The 13,153-nt window shown below is 38.0% G+C and overlaps 1 long non-coding RNA gene across 1 annotated transcript in view; it reads right to left on the bottom strand.

Moving 5' to 3' along the window:
- The window catches only part of LOC136070253 (uncharacterized), a 41,461-nt gene extending 37,476 nt beyond the window's left edge, over nucleotides 1–3,985 (bottom strand). Inside the window, exons 1-2 of the long non-coding RNA XR_010631541.1 lie at nucleotides 3,758–3,985; nucleotides 3,605–3,669 (exon numbers count right to left, since the gene is read on the bottom strand). This is a non-coding gene — a long non-coding RNA (uncharacterized LOC136070253). The remainder of the gene's footprint in view (nucleotides 1–3,604; nucleotides 3,670–3,757) is intronic.
- Between the last annotated feature and the right edge of the window lie 9,168 nt (nucleotides 3,986–13,153).

Below are 13,153 nucleotides of genomic sequence, written 5' to 3'. Positions count from 1 at the left end.
GGGAGCAGAACAATAGGAAGCCTTCCAAAGGATTCAACAGATTATGAATTATCTACCCATTCTCCAGGCACCAGTACATAGGCGAACCCTGTTATTGTACTTGGCATCAAATGCCCAAGCAATAGGAGCCCTGCTAGTGCAAGAAGATGATGATGGGAAGAGCAACCTGTTTACTATTTAAGCAAGACACTTAAGGATGCCGAGACCAGGTATCCCAGGATAGAAAAGGCTTGCCTAGTGGTCATTTACGCATCCCAAAGGCTGAAGAGGTATTTCTCAGCTCACCAAATCCTTTTAGTGACTAAGTCACACCCCATAAAAGCACTCCTGCATCAGCCCCTCCTAGCAAGGAGAATAGCACAGTGGCTGGTCCTGCTTTCTTTATATGACATAGGTCTCAAGACCCCTAAGGCTGTCAAAAGTTAAGCCATAACTGACCTCCTAGTATAGTTCCCAGGGAAGAAGAAAACCTCACTAAGTGAAGAGATCCCAAGTGAGGTAACTGTAGCAAAAATCCTAGGAAAGAAATGGACAATGAGATTCGATAGGTTAACTACAGTAACCTCAAATGGAGTGGGAGTTGTACTAAGCTGCGAGGATGGGGACACCATACCCCTGTCTTTCAAGCTTGGGTTCTCTTGTTTCAATAATGCAGCTGAGTATGAGGCATACTTAACTAGGCTAACTATAGCACTTAGTATAGGGGTAAAACACATGAGAGTACTGGGAGATTCCAATCTTGTAGTTTCTCAGGTAAAAGGTGACTTTGCACTAGGGGAACAAAGTTTAGCAGCCTACAGAACTTGGGCGCAAAGGCTGGAGTAGGAATTTCTGACATTTAGCATAGAGTACACACAAAGGAATGACAACAGGTTCGCAAATGCGCTTGCCACCCTGGGGTCCCAAGTACCATTCAAAGGAAAAGACACTCTAGTCAAAATAGGAAGGCAGAAGCACTTCATCTTAAAAATCCTCCAAAGGATATTCCCCAAAAAGTCCAAGCAATAGGACTAGAGGAGCAAAGTGAAAGAAAAAATGAAAGAGACAAGATTCGGAGGGAGTGTCAAAGAGCTGAGGGACTACACTTTAATAGAAGGAGAACTATACATGAGACTGCCCGGAGGGATCCTATCCAAATGTATCAATGAGAAGGAGGGGAAACTAAGGTTGGAAGAACTACATACTCAAGTCTGCGGGACCTCAAAAAAGATCAGCCTATATAGGAGAATGCAGTGCATGGGATACTACTGGCCAAGTATGAACAAAGAGGCAGCAACTATACAAGAAAAATGTCAAGAATGCCCATCCTCAGTGGATAGGGAAGAAAGCTACACTATATTTATTACAGAAGATTGGCGGACTCCCTTCATAGAATACTTGGCTCAAGGGATCCTACTGATTGACAGGGCACTGGCCCACCAGCTCAAGAAACTCGCAATCAGATACTTTTTACAAAATGGGATCCTATTCAAAAATGGATACAGCGGGGATCCCCTAAGATGCCTGGGGCCAAGGGAAGCCAGGGAAGTAGTCAGGGAAGTCTATTCTGGTGATTGTGGAAGTCACCCAAGAAAAAGGAGGCTCTATAAACAGTTACTATTGTTGGGGTACTACTGGCCAATAATGAAAAGGGACTCCGAGGTGTTAGTCAGAACCTGCCACATATGTCAAGTCCTCGGAGAAGCAATCCATACTCACCCAAATATATTATAGGATATGACAACTCCAAGGCCTTTCCACACTGGGGGCTTAATCTCATAGGACCTATAAATTCCCCATCCAATGGTTACATATGGATCTTGACAGCTACTGAGTACTTTACAAAATGGGTGCAGGCCATCCCCTTAAAAAAGGCCACTGGAGCAGCTGTAGCAAACTTCATTCAAAAGCATATTATTACAAGGTTTGGGATCCCTGGGAGGTTGATCAGTGACAATGGAACCCTATTCATAAACAAAGACATGAAGAGGTTGACTAAGGCTTACTACATCAAACATGGAAGGTCCACACTGTACTACCCATAGGGAAATGGCTAGGCGGAGGCCACCAATAGGGTGATATTGAAGATCCTTAAAAAAATGAAGCAGGAGTATAGAGGAAAATAGAGTGACCATTTAGCAGATGTACTTTGGGCATGAAAGAGCTCTGTGAAGACAGCCATGAGATTCTCACCATTCTCCCTGGTCTATGGGACAGAAGCCATCAGCCCTGTAGAATTAATTGTTCCCACACCAAAAGTATTACTTGAAGAAAGCCAGGAGGATACCGAAGACACAAACAATGAAAGGAGATTAGCAGACCTTGAAGGGGTAGAGGAAGAAAGAGAGCTAGCCAAGAGAAGAAGCCAGAGGTACCAGCAAAGAATAACTAGAGCATATGCACAAGCAGTACGCCCAAGAACTTTCACTAAAGGGCAGCTGGTACTAAGGACATCAGAGCATGTGAGAAGAAACCTACCAGGACCCTCCAAATTTGCGCCAAAGTGGGAAGGACCCTACATCATCAGGAAGGCCCATGACAGTGGGTATTACTACCTTACAAAGGAAGATGGGACAATCCTGACAGAGCCCATAAATGGGAAGTGGCTAAAACAGTACTATGCATGAGAAGGGAGAAGTCTCAGTACACTAGAATCCTTTTTGCCAAACTCTCCAACCTGCTAAGTGTTTCTTTCTTTTTATATATTATCGCTTAAGTAATTTTGTTTAGGGACTCGTGGTAGAAGGACACTCTATGATCCTTACTATCTTTGTTAGATTTGCTGTGTTCCTTGAATGACATATTATGTTTTAAATTCAATGAAATTTCTTTTTTTTTCTCAGCTATTAAATCCTAAGTATTACAAAGTCCTAACATAGACGAAATCAGGGGAGGATACCTGGGGAAATCTTTTTGATGCATGACCCAGGATCACCCCATAGATAACTACAAATAGTTAAAGTTTCAAATACATGGTCAAGGATCCTAGGCAAATACTAAGGATACCTAGCCCAATACTTGATAAAAAATAAAAAAAATAAATAATAAAAAACTGCCAAGTTCATGAGCTGGGACAAAAATATATATATCACCCAATGTACCTAATTCAGTACTTGCGCAACCAAGAAGAAAAAGGCTGGGTACCTGTCTGGAACCTGCAGCAAAACTTATGGGAACCACAGACCAGGACTCAGTGCAAAAAAAAAAAAAAAAAAAAAATAAAAAAAAAAAGCCAAATTAAATTTAATCAGACAAGATATAGCATTAAAAGAAAAACCCAAAAACATACATAAATATAACATCAAAATCCATTCTTCTTTAATCTCTTCAGCAAGATTTGAACTTTTCTTTATTTGTAAAGTTACTCATTTTTATAAGAACTTGAAACCACCTCCCTACCCTGACCACCATGGTTATAAGAACTTTGAAAGCACACCCCTTAGTTAATTCCCATCAAAATTTGGAAATAAGCACTAAATTTCAAAAAGGAAAAACTAACAGACACTGATAATATTTATTCAAATCCTCAGAAACAGACAAAGAACCTTGACAACATAAATCTTAAAATTTGTTTCAGTTCAACTTTTATTTGGAAAAAATCAATAAATAAGTAAATAACACGTACAATCGAACATCGGGACATTGAAATCCACTCTTGGCTAAGTAATGCTCCACCAACTCGTCTGGTATCTGAGAAAGTAAAATTCAATACAAACCCATTAAAATTTTATTATAAAAAACAATAAATTCAAATTTTAGCGAGAGGGAGAAGAGTTACAGTGGGAGTGTAGTCCATTAAGGAAGCGAGAAAATCAGAGAGCGCAGCGTCATCCTCGTGTCTGCCATCGCTCGCTTGCTGTTGCTGATTTTGGTTCATTCTCTCTCTCTCTCTCTCTCTCTCTCTATAGCACCAAATCCCCGCCAGCAAACAGAGATTTGATGAAGAAATCGTGGGAAATTAAAATGGGGGAAGAAGATTAGATGGGTTCAGGCCCATTCTTTGCTAAACCCAGTAACTCATTATAAGAGCCCATCAAATTCTTGCAGCCTAAACCCACTTCTAAACCCAAATTATGGTGGATGATTTGAACAAATTAAAATAAATTGAAATTTTCAGAGTTTTGGGTAAGGATTATGTCCACTGTAGTGTCCAGTTGCACTGAACCTATTTGAATGATGTCATCTATCTACTATTAGACATGTGTCATCATTTGGATGGTGCAGTATAATTGGACACTAGACTTAATCCAAGTCCTAAAACTTTTAATCGAAGTAATATGTTAAGCTAATGGAAGTTGTTACTTTGATAATAGAGTATCATCTAGAGTTTATGAAAAATATTAAAGTTATTACTAAAGACTTATAGTCTGTCACATTAATAACATAAGAATTAAATTTTTAATTACTTTTTGTTTGAGTGATGCTACCACTACAACAAATTTTTAAGTATTCAAATGATTTTTGGAATGTTATAAATTTTGATTAATCTTTTAACTACATATATTATTAACTACTAGTCCCTAGCCTACATGGCATTAATGTAGTAACACCCAAAATTGTTTTTTTAGGTATACTTGACATCGCACTTCTTTAACAATAGTCTATATTCTTTTTCTTGCTTATGTTTTCGTTTGATTTTAAATCTTCACCAGGGAATAGAATAAAAAAAAAATTAAACTATTCTTTCTATTCTCTTATTTGGGAGTTTAAATAGAGAGGATGGAAAGATCATTTCTTTTTTTAGAAGTTTAAGTCAGATTGTGGAAGGAAATGGAATGGTTAGGAGAAAATACTCATTTATTTCTATTCCCTCAAAAACTCAAATTTTCATCCCCAAACATTTTTGAAAAGAGAATTAAAAGGCGAAAGTTTGTCTGGCTATATATATATATATATATATATTAAGTGGGATTGTGGAAGGAAATGAAATGGATAGGAGAAAATACTCATTTATTTCTATTCCCTCAAAAACTCAAATTCTCATCCCCAAACATTTTTGGAAAGAAAATTAAAAGGCAAAAGTTTGTCTGGCTCTATATATATATATATATATATATATATTTATATTTATGTATACATAATCAAAGTTTGGCTTAGATGCTGTGGTTGCGCCAAGTGCCTTCACCAAATTGTAGAATTTTTTTAGATTTTTAGATTTAAAAAAATATATCAAAATTTTCTTCTCCTATAATCTCTAAGTTGATAAAAATCTTAATTTGATTACAATCCATATTCTTCATATAATCCATCTAATCCTTATTTAATCTTAATTTGATTGCAATCCTAATTCTTCATCTAGTCCTTATTTCTTTACGTGTAGTGTATTATAAAAAAAGCAACAACTTTTTTTTTAATTACTACACGGCACGTTCTAATGCATCTTTAATTACAGAGATTTTTTTTTTTATATTTTTAGATTTTTTAAAATATATATATATATAATTTTCTTCTCCTATAATTTCTAAGTTGATAAAAATTTTAATTTGATTACAATCCAAATTCTTTATCAAATCCATCTAATTCTTATTTAATTTTAAATTGATTACAATCCAAATGCTTCATCTAATCCATTTAACAAACAAGTTTAAGTTTAAGTAATACTCTAATTCTGTTTGTTCTTATCGACTTATTTGGATAAAGTAACAATAAGTATTGTATCAATTTTCTTTATAAAGTAACAATTTTACTTTTAGCCAAATTTAAACATTAATTTTTTTTTTTTTTGTTTATGGATAAAGTATCAAATGATAGCTAATATGTATTAACATTAACGTAAACTTAATAAATAAATAAAAATCTAATTTAGTTCAAAAAAAAAAATTAGGATAAAGTGACCCAAAAAAAAAAACTAATATATATATATATACACATATATTAAATAATGACAAATTTTGTAAAAAAATAAATGACAAATTCAAATCCACGTAAATCCACGTAAGTTTGAAGAAAAGCATACAAATTTTGTTTCATGATATTGACAAAAAATAATATACAAAACTAAATAAATAAATAAATCTTCTTATGCATTCTGAAAACAAACATATTTATTGCACTCTTGTGAGTTTTTCTATTACTAAACTTGAACATGCAATGCAGTTCCAAATGTTAAGAGTAAAGTCACAAACTAGAGTAATGTTCAAAGTTCCAGAGCTTCAACGACTAGTTTTTCCAATGACTAGCACAGCCTCCTTATATCTGAAGCAAAATGATGTCATTCTATTTAAAACAGTGATGTAATTGTATTTAGTGAAACGCTGTTGTCTTTGCTCTTCTTTGATTAATTGCTTCTTAGCTTCATTAGAACAGGTCATTAGGTAGTTATGACAGTTAATCCTTTCCTGATTTTCCTCCACACTTAACCGATCAATCCCGAGATTTACGGGATCTCAATTGAGTAGTTATTGATCTCCTTGTAATATATATATTGTACATCAAGTGTAATGAATAGTAGTGTGAACATTCTTCCAAAATTCTCTATTCTTTTCTCATCTCTCTGTCTGAATTTTCTCTCTAATTTTCTTACTTCTCACTGAGTGTTTTCTATGTGAACACCATTGTTATAGTCTTTTTGTAGGGGCCTTTTTTACCGTGTTGGGCTGGGCTGCCCCTTTGCGGTTGTAGGCCCAAGTGTTCTGGGTTGTGGGAGTCGAGGCCGGTTCAACTGGAACTCAACTTGGTCAGGTTGTGTGCAAACTAGGCCTTGTCTGCCAGGAGAATATTTGCGGCAGGCAGAGCTATTTCAAAGGAGCTTGCGGCATGCTGACATAATTGACAAAAAATAGAACAATGTATTCTGGAATGACCAGATAGTTCTTTTAATAGTGAGTGACCAAATGATCCATAATCACAATAATATGAACAATTTTAACAAATAAAACAGTAAGGGCAAATGGTAATAAAGATTAATCAACGAATAAAAGAAATAAGCCGAGTTCGGTCCGTAGGGGCAAGGTCAGGGAGGAAGAACGCCTCTTCTCAAAACGATTAACCTCCGAGGAAAAGAATTCCTACCATGGAAATTAATGGGTTTGAGGGAGGCGGACCTGAATGGACAATGCCCAGGACGATTATATAAGAGAGCAGGGATTTGAGAGGGAGAGAAGGGAAGGGACCTATCGGTGCATGCCACTAACACTTGCTCTTTTCTCTCTGTCTTTCTCTCTTTTCTAGTCTTTCCTTAGTGATTTCCACAATTGTAGTTTTTAGTATTATGCTCCCCTGTTTTTCTAAGTATGTTTCAGAGTCTTTTTCTTTACGTTGTGTTGTATTGCTCTATTCCTTCCTGTTGTTCTTCCTATACACGGCAGAGGCTTCCTTCTTATAGTGCCCGTCGCGACCGAATTTTACTATTCTACCCCTTAACCACCTTTGTCTGGTTTGGGCATACTTGCTGACCATCACTGTTCCGTCTGCGAGTTCCCCTGTTACAGACAAAGACTGCTTTTTTGTCTGTTAGTCTGCCGCGGCACCTCTTCCTGCTGCAGTGATGTTTCTCTCTCTCTATCCCTCATGGCATGCACCTATTGGTTCCAACTCAGCCTTGCCTCTTTTAGGTGGCATGTCATCCCAGCAAGACATATCCCCCAAAAGAGCTTGAGCAGGAACCTTAAAACAGGTCTTCCCCTCTCCCCACCTCCAAACCATGCCCTCTTACCTCTGACCCACGACCCCACCACGTCCCGTATTAGCTGGGTACAGGCTGGTGGTGCTTGGGCCTTGCGCGTGCATATGTTTGAATTCTGCCTGTTGTTCATGCATCTGCCATGAACTAAAGACTTCGCTTGTATTGACTGCCGTCTGTTTCTGGCTTTTCACGAGCTGCTACTCTGATTTCCAGCTCCCATAAAGTCTGGGCTTTACCGTATATTGGGCTTTGCGTTCTCTTCAACCCAATTCTTTAATTGCCTTGGCTTCCTACCGCGTTACTTGGCCTTTCCTGTTGCGGCGATTTGTTCCTAATGGGCCTCTTTTCAAGCCTGCCGTTCCTTTCTTTCCCCCAGCGGCTTAATATGGCCACTGGTGTTCTCACTTATGGGCTCCAATGTCCCTTTCTTTTCACTTGGGCAGGCCCATTCACTTCCTTTGGACTTCCTCAGTCCATTTACTAATTCCACATCCCATGGGTATTTACTAACTCAATTGGGCTTCCCTGACCCAATTTCCTCATTCTCATCCTTGGGGTTCATGGGCTCGCCATTATCCCCTACTTTCTTTGTTTACATTTCTTTGGGCCTGCCACAGCCCATTCTTGCTTTTCCATACCACATATTCCTTATAGGTGCTGTTTTCTCTCTTTCCGGGCCTTTTAGGCCCACTTACTTTCGCAAGACCCTTTTATTTATATTAAAGGCCTGTGATCCATTATTCCTGCCGCTTGGGCCTAATGGTTTTACTTAGTCTGCCACTTCTCTGCTGCCCGTATTTCTAGGTTGGGTCGCCTCCTACCTATTTCAAGAAAAATGACCCTCAACACTTTTCAAGCTTAGTTTGATTCTTTTCATGGTATCAAAGCAGCAATCGATCCTAGCATTAATGGCAGAAACTACTTCAGCTTCAACTTCTACGACTGTGCCTTCAACTTCCACATCCACCTCCATCAATCTCACTAATCAGCCTCTGCTATTACTGTCGAATATGTCAAATATGATGACAGTTATACTCGATTCTTCCAATTACATTGTTTAGAAGTATCAGATCTATATGGTGTTAGAAACATACTCCATGTTTGAGCTTCTTGATGAAGTTCCACTTGTTCCTTAGAAATTTCTCAAGGATTTATCTAGTACCATCACTTCAGTGCTTAATCTAGATTATCTCATCTGGAAATCAAAGGAAAATGCACTTCTCACTTTCATTAGCTCAACCCTCACTCCTTCAGTTTTAGCTATAACTGTTGGATGTTCTTTAGCTTAAGAAGTCTGGAAGGTTCTTGAAAACAAATTTTCTTCAATCTCAAGGTCACATGTGATGAATCTAAAGGGTGAGCTGCATAATGTGAAGAAAGGATATGATTATGTGGACACATATCTGTAGAAAATTATAGTGATAAGAGACAAGCTTATGGAAGTTGATGTATTCTTGGATGATGAAGAGCTGCTTCATGTAGCAATCAAAGGCCTTCCAAAAGAATTCAGTGCTTTCAGGTCTGCAATAAAAACCAGAAGCACCAAATTAAGTTTTGATGAGCTAGCTACTTTGTTGAATGCAGAAGAAGAATCATTGAATGAAGGAATGGAGATCAAAGACTCCACCTTTGCAATGGCAGTTAACACTGCACCAAGATTTAACAACACTAGTGGATATAATAATTACAACCAGTCTAACAATAAAGGTAGAGGTTCATCACCTAATCAGTTCAACCAGTTTTTCACAATCTCAAGGCTCTAATGCAAGACCAGAAAGGCCAATATGTCAGATTTGTGGTAAGGCAGGTCATCTTGCCTTAGACTGCTATCACAGGATGGATTATGCCTATCAAGGCAAACATCCACCCACAAAGTTAGCTGTTATAGCCACTTCTTCCAACTCCATGATAACTCAGGAGCAACCTTGGCTGGTAGACAGTGCAGCTACAAACCATGTCACTTCAAGCCTCAACCATTTGAACTTTCCCAAACGTTACATTGGTCAAGAGCATCTCACAGTTGGTAATGGTCAAAATTTGCCTATTACTCATATAGGTAACTCACTAATCCCTTCTTCTAATTCTCCTATTCAACTTAGAAATGTGCTTACAGTTCCCTCTATTACTACTAATCTTGCTTCAGTTCACAAACTTTGTCATGATAATAACTGTTGGTGTTACTTTGATGAAAACACCTTGCTCATTCAGGCCTTGGCCACGGTGAAAACACTATACAAGGGCAAGAGTGAAGGTGTTGTGTATTCCATCTATCCTCACAAGGCCACTGGGTTTTTGCTTCCTAATAAACTGTGCAATTCAATCCAACTTTCTTCTTCTAGTGGGCATTTGTGGCACAACAGACATGGCAATCCTAACTCTCAAGTTCTTAAGCTTTTGTTAAAAAATAATGGATTGTCTTTCAATAATAGTGCTAATTTTGTCAATTCTTGTATTCACTGTTTTCATGGAAAAAAGTACAGACTTCCATTTCCTAGTTCAAGATTTGTAGCTAATTCCCCTTTTGAACTTGTACATACTGGTCTGTGGGGTCCTGCACCTCTTAATTCAATAAATGGCTACAAATATTGTGTCATTTTTGTTGATCATTTCACTCGTTTTACATGGCTGTACTTACTTTTTGATAAGTCTAAAGTTTACTCAAAATTTGTCATATTTCATGCTATGGTTAAAACACAATTTTCCTCAACCATTAAAATCTTAGAACAGATGGTGGAGGTGAGTATACTTCTAAGTCCTTTGAGTCTTTTCTATCTTCCAATGGGATTCTTCATTAGATTTCTTGTCCTTGTACACCTCCACAGAATGGCTTAGTAGAGAGGAAGCATAGACACCTAATTGAAACTACCATCACTCTTCTTTCTCAGGCTTCCCTACCTTCCTCATACTGGTCTTTTTCTGTTCAATCAGCTGTGACTTTAATCAATTTACTTCCAACAGCTACTCTAGGGTTCTTTTCTCCTTAGTACAAGATCTATAGTCAACATCCTGATATATCTTCTCTTAAAATTTTTGGATGTGCTTATTATCCCTTTCTTAGGCCATACACCAAACACAAGCTTAATCATTAGACCGCAAAGTGTATTTTCTTGGGCTATTTTGCAATTTCAAAAGGCTACTTATGTCTTGACTTGCTCACTCACAAACCGTATACTTGCGGGCATGTTTTGTTCAATGAAGCTAAGTTTCCCTTTTCTTCTACTCCCTCTTCTGTTTCAGCCCCTAATACACCTAATCCTGATACTTGGCAATCCAATCTACTATATTTACACTCTTCCAATCTGCCCTCTATCCTAGGTCCTTATTCTAACCATCTGTCTCACACTACACAACCTAGTCCTACTACTCAGCCTAACACTTCTTGTCATCTTCCCTAATCTAACACTTCAACATTATCAAAGCCATCCGCCTCTATCCCTCTTACTACACCTGTTTCTCCATCTACCTCCATTCCTCACACTACACCTCCAAATCATACATTATCATCTCTATCTATTCCTACACCTCCTACTCCATCACCATCTATTCAACCTATTTCTATTCCAACTACCTCTTCCCATCCTAATTCCACTACATCTATTCTTGCTCCTGTGAATACCCATCCTACGACTACCAAATCAAAGAATGGTATCTCCAAGCCTAAACTATGTTACAAGGTTGTGATTAATTATACTTATACTGAACCCCCATCATATAAGATTGCTTGTAAGTTTCCTCAATGGGTTCAGGCCATGGATGAGGAATTTTCTGCTTTGCAAAGGTAGAAGACTTGGTCTCTTGTTCCTGTTGTTCCTGGCATTAATATAGTGGGTTGTAAATGGGTTTATAAGCTGAAATTACATAGTGATGGCACCATTGCTCATTATAAAGCAAGATTGGTTGCTAAGGGATTTCATCAACAGGCAGAAGTGGACTACACTGAGACATTTAGTCCAGTTGTAAAACCAACTACAGTGAGACTTGTTCTTTCTATTGCAGTGAGCTTTCATTGGCCTCTCATGCAGTTGGATGTCTCCAATGCCTTCCTCTATGGTTTTCTAAAGGAGAAAGTGTATATGGAGCAACCACCAGGCTATGTGGATCATGAATTCCCTAATCATGGGTGCAGATTACATAAATCTTTGTATGACTTGAAACAAGCCCCAAGAGCCTGGTTTGACAAATTTACTTCCCAGCTTTTGCATCTTGGTTTTGAAGCTTCCATGGCAAATTCCTCCTTATTTGTATTTCACTCTCATTAGACTATCATTTATCTGTTAGTGTATGTTGATGATATTATCATTACTAGCAATTCCAATTCACAAGTATCTCATCTTGTCACTGCTCTTAGTAAGGCTTTTAAGCTTAAGGATTTGGGTGCTCTCTCTTATTTCTTGCGCATTCAAACTGTGCCTTCCAAGTTTGGTCTCACCTTGTGCCAATCCAAATATGCCTCTAATGTGCTTCATAGATTCAAGATGGAGAATTCTAAGCCTACAAAGACTCCATGCTGTCCCAATGTTTTTCTTACTCCTTTTGATGGATCTGTTTTACCCAATTCTTTTGGGTATAGAAGTATGGTGGGTGCTCTCCGGTACTTGACATTCACATGCCCTGATTTGGCTTTTAGTGTGCATCAACTTTGCCAGTTTATGCACTATCCCACTACTTCTCATTTAGAGGCAGCCAAGCGTGTTCTTCATTATGTGAAAGGAACTTTGCATTTTGGTATTCATCTTGCTCTTAGTCCACTTACCTTCTCTGCCTTTTCTTAAGTAAATTGGGCTGGTGACCCAACAAACAGAAAATCTACTACTGGGATATTAGTTTTTCTTGGTTCAAGCCCAATTTCATGGTCTTCCAAGAAGCAGTCCACTGTCTCACGTTCTTCCACCGAGGTAGAGTATCATGCCTTGGCTTCCACAGCAGCAGAGTTGGCTTGGCTTCGTACTTTCTTTAAGGAACTTAAATTGTTTCTTCCTCACATTCCAATTCTTTGGTGTGACAACAACTCTGCAATTGCTTTGGCCTCCAATCCTGTCTTTCATTCCAGAACCAAGCACATTGAAGTCGATTATCATTATGTGAGGGGTTGTGTTCTTCGTAGTACTTTGGGGATCAAATTCATCTCTAGCCGTGACAATTTTGCTGATATTTTCACTAAGCCATTGCCTGGTCCTCATTTTCTATTTCTTCATAGCAAACTCTTGGCTGACACAACCTCGTGTTTGAGGGGGGATGTTAAGAGTAAAGTCACAAACCAGAGTAATGTTCAAAATTCCAGAGCTTCAACGACTAGCACACCCTTCTTATATCTGAAGCAGAACGGTATCGTTCTATTTAAAACAGTGATGTAATTGTATTTAGTGAAACACTCTCGTCTTTGCTCTTCTTTGATTAATTGCTTCTTAGCTTCATTAGAACAGGTCATTAGGTAGTTATGATAGTTAATCCTTTCCTGATTTTCCTCCACACTTTACAGATCAATCCTGAGATTTACGGGATCTCAGTTAAGTAGTTATTGATCTCTTTGTAATATATATATATATATAT

This window comes from Quercus suber, unplaced genomic scaffold, assembly GCF_002906115.3.
Source record: "Quercus suber isolate HL8 unplaced genomic scaffold, Cork oak 2.0 scaffold_221, whole genome shotgun sequence".
NCBI lineage: Eukaryota > Viridiplantae > Streptophyta > Magnoliopsida > Fagales > Fagaceae > Quercus > Quercus suber.
This window is presented reverse-complemented; position numbering and strand designations above follow the sequence as displayed.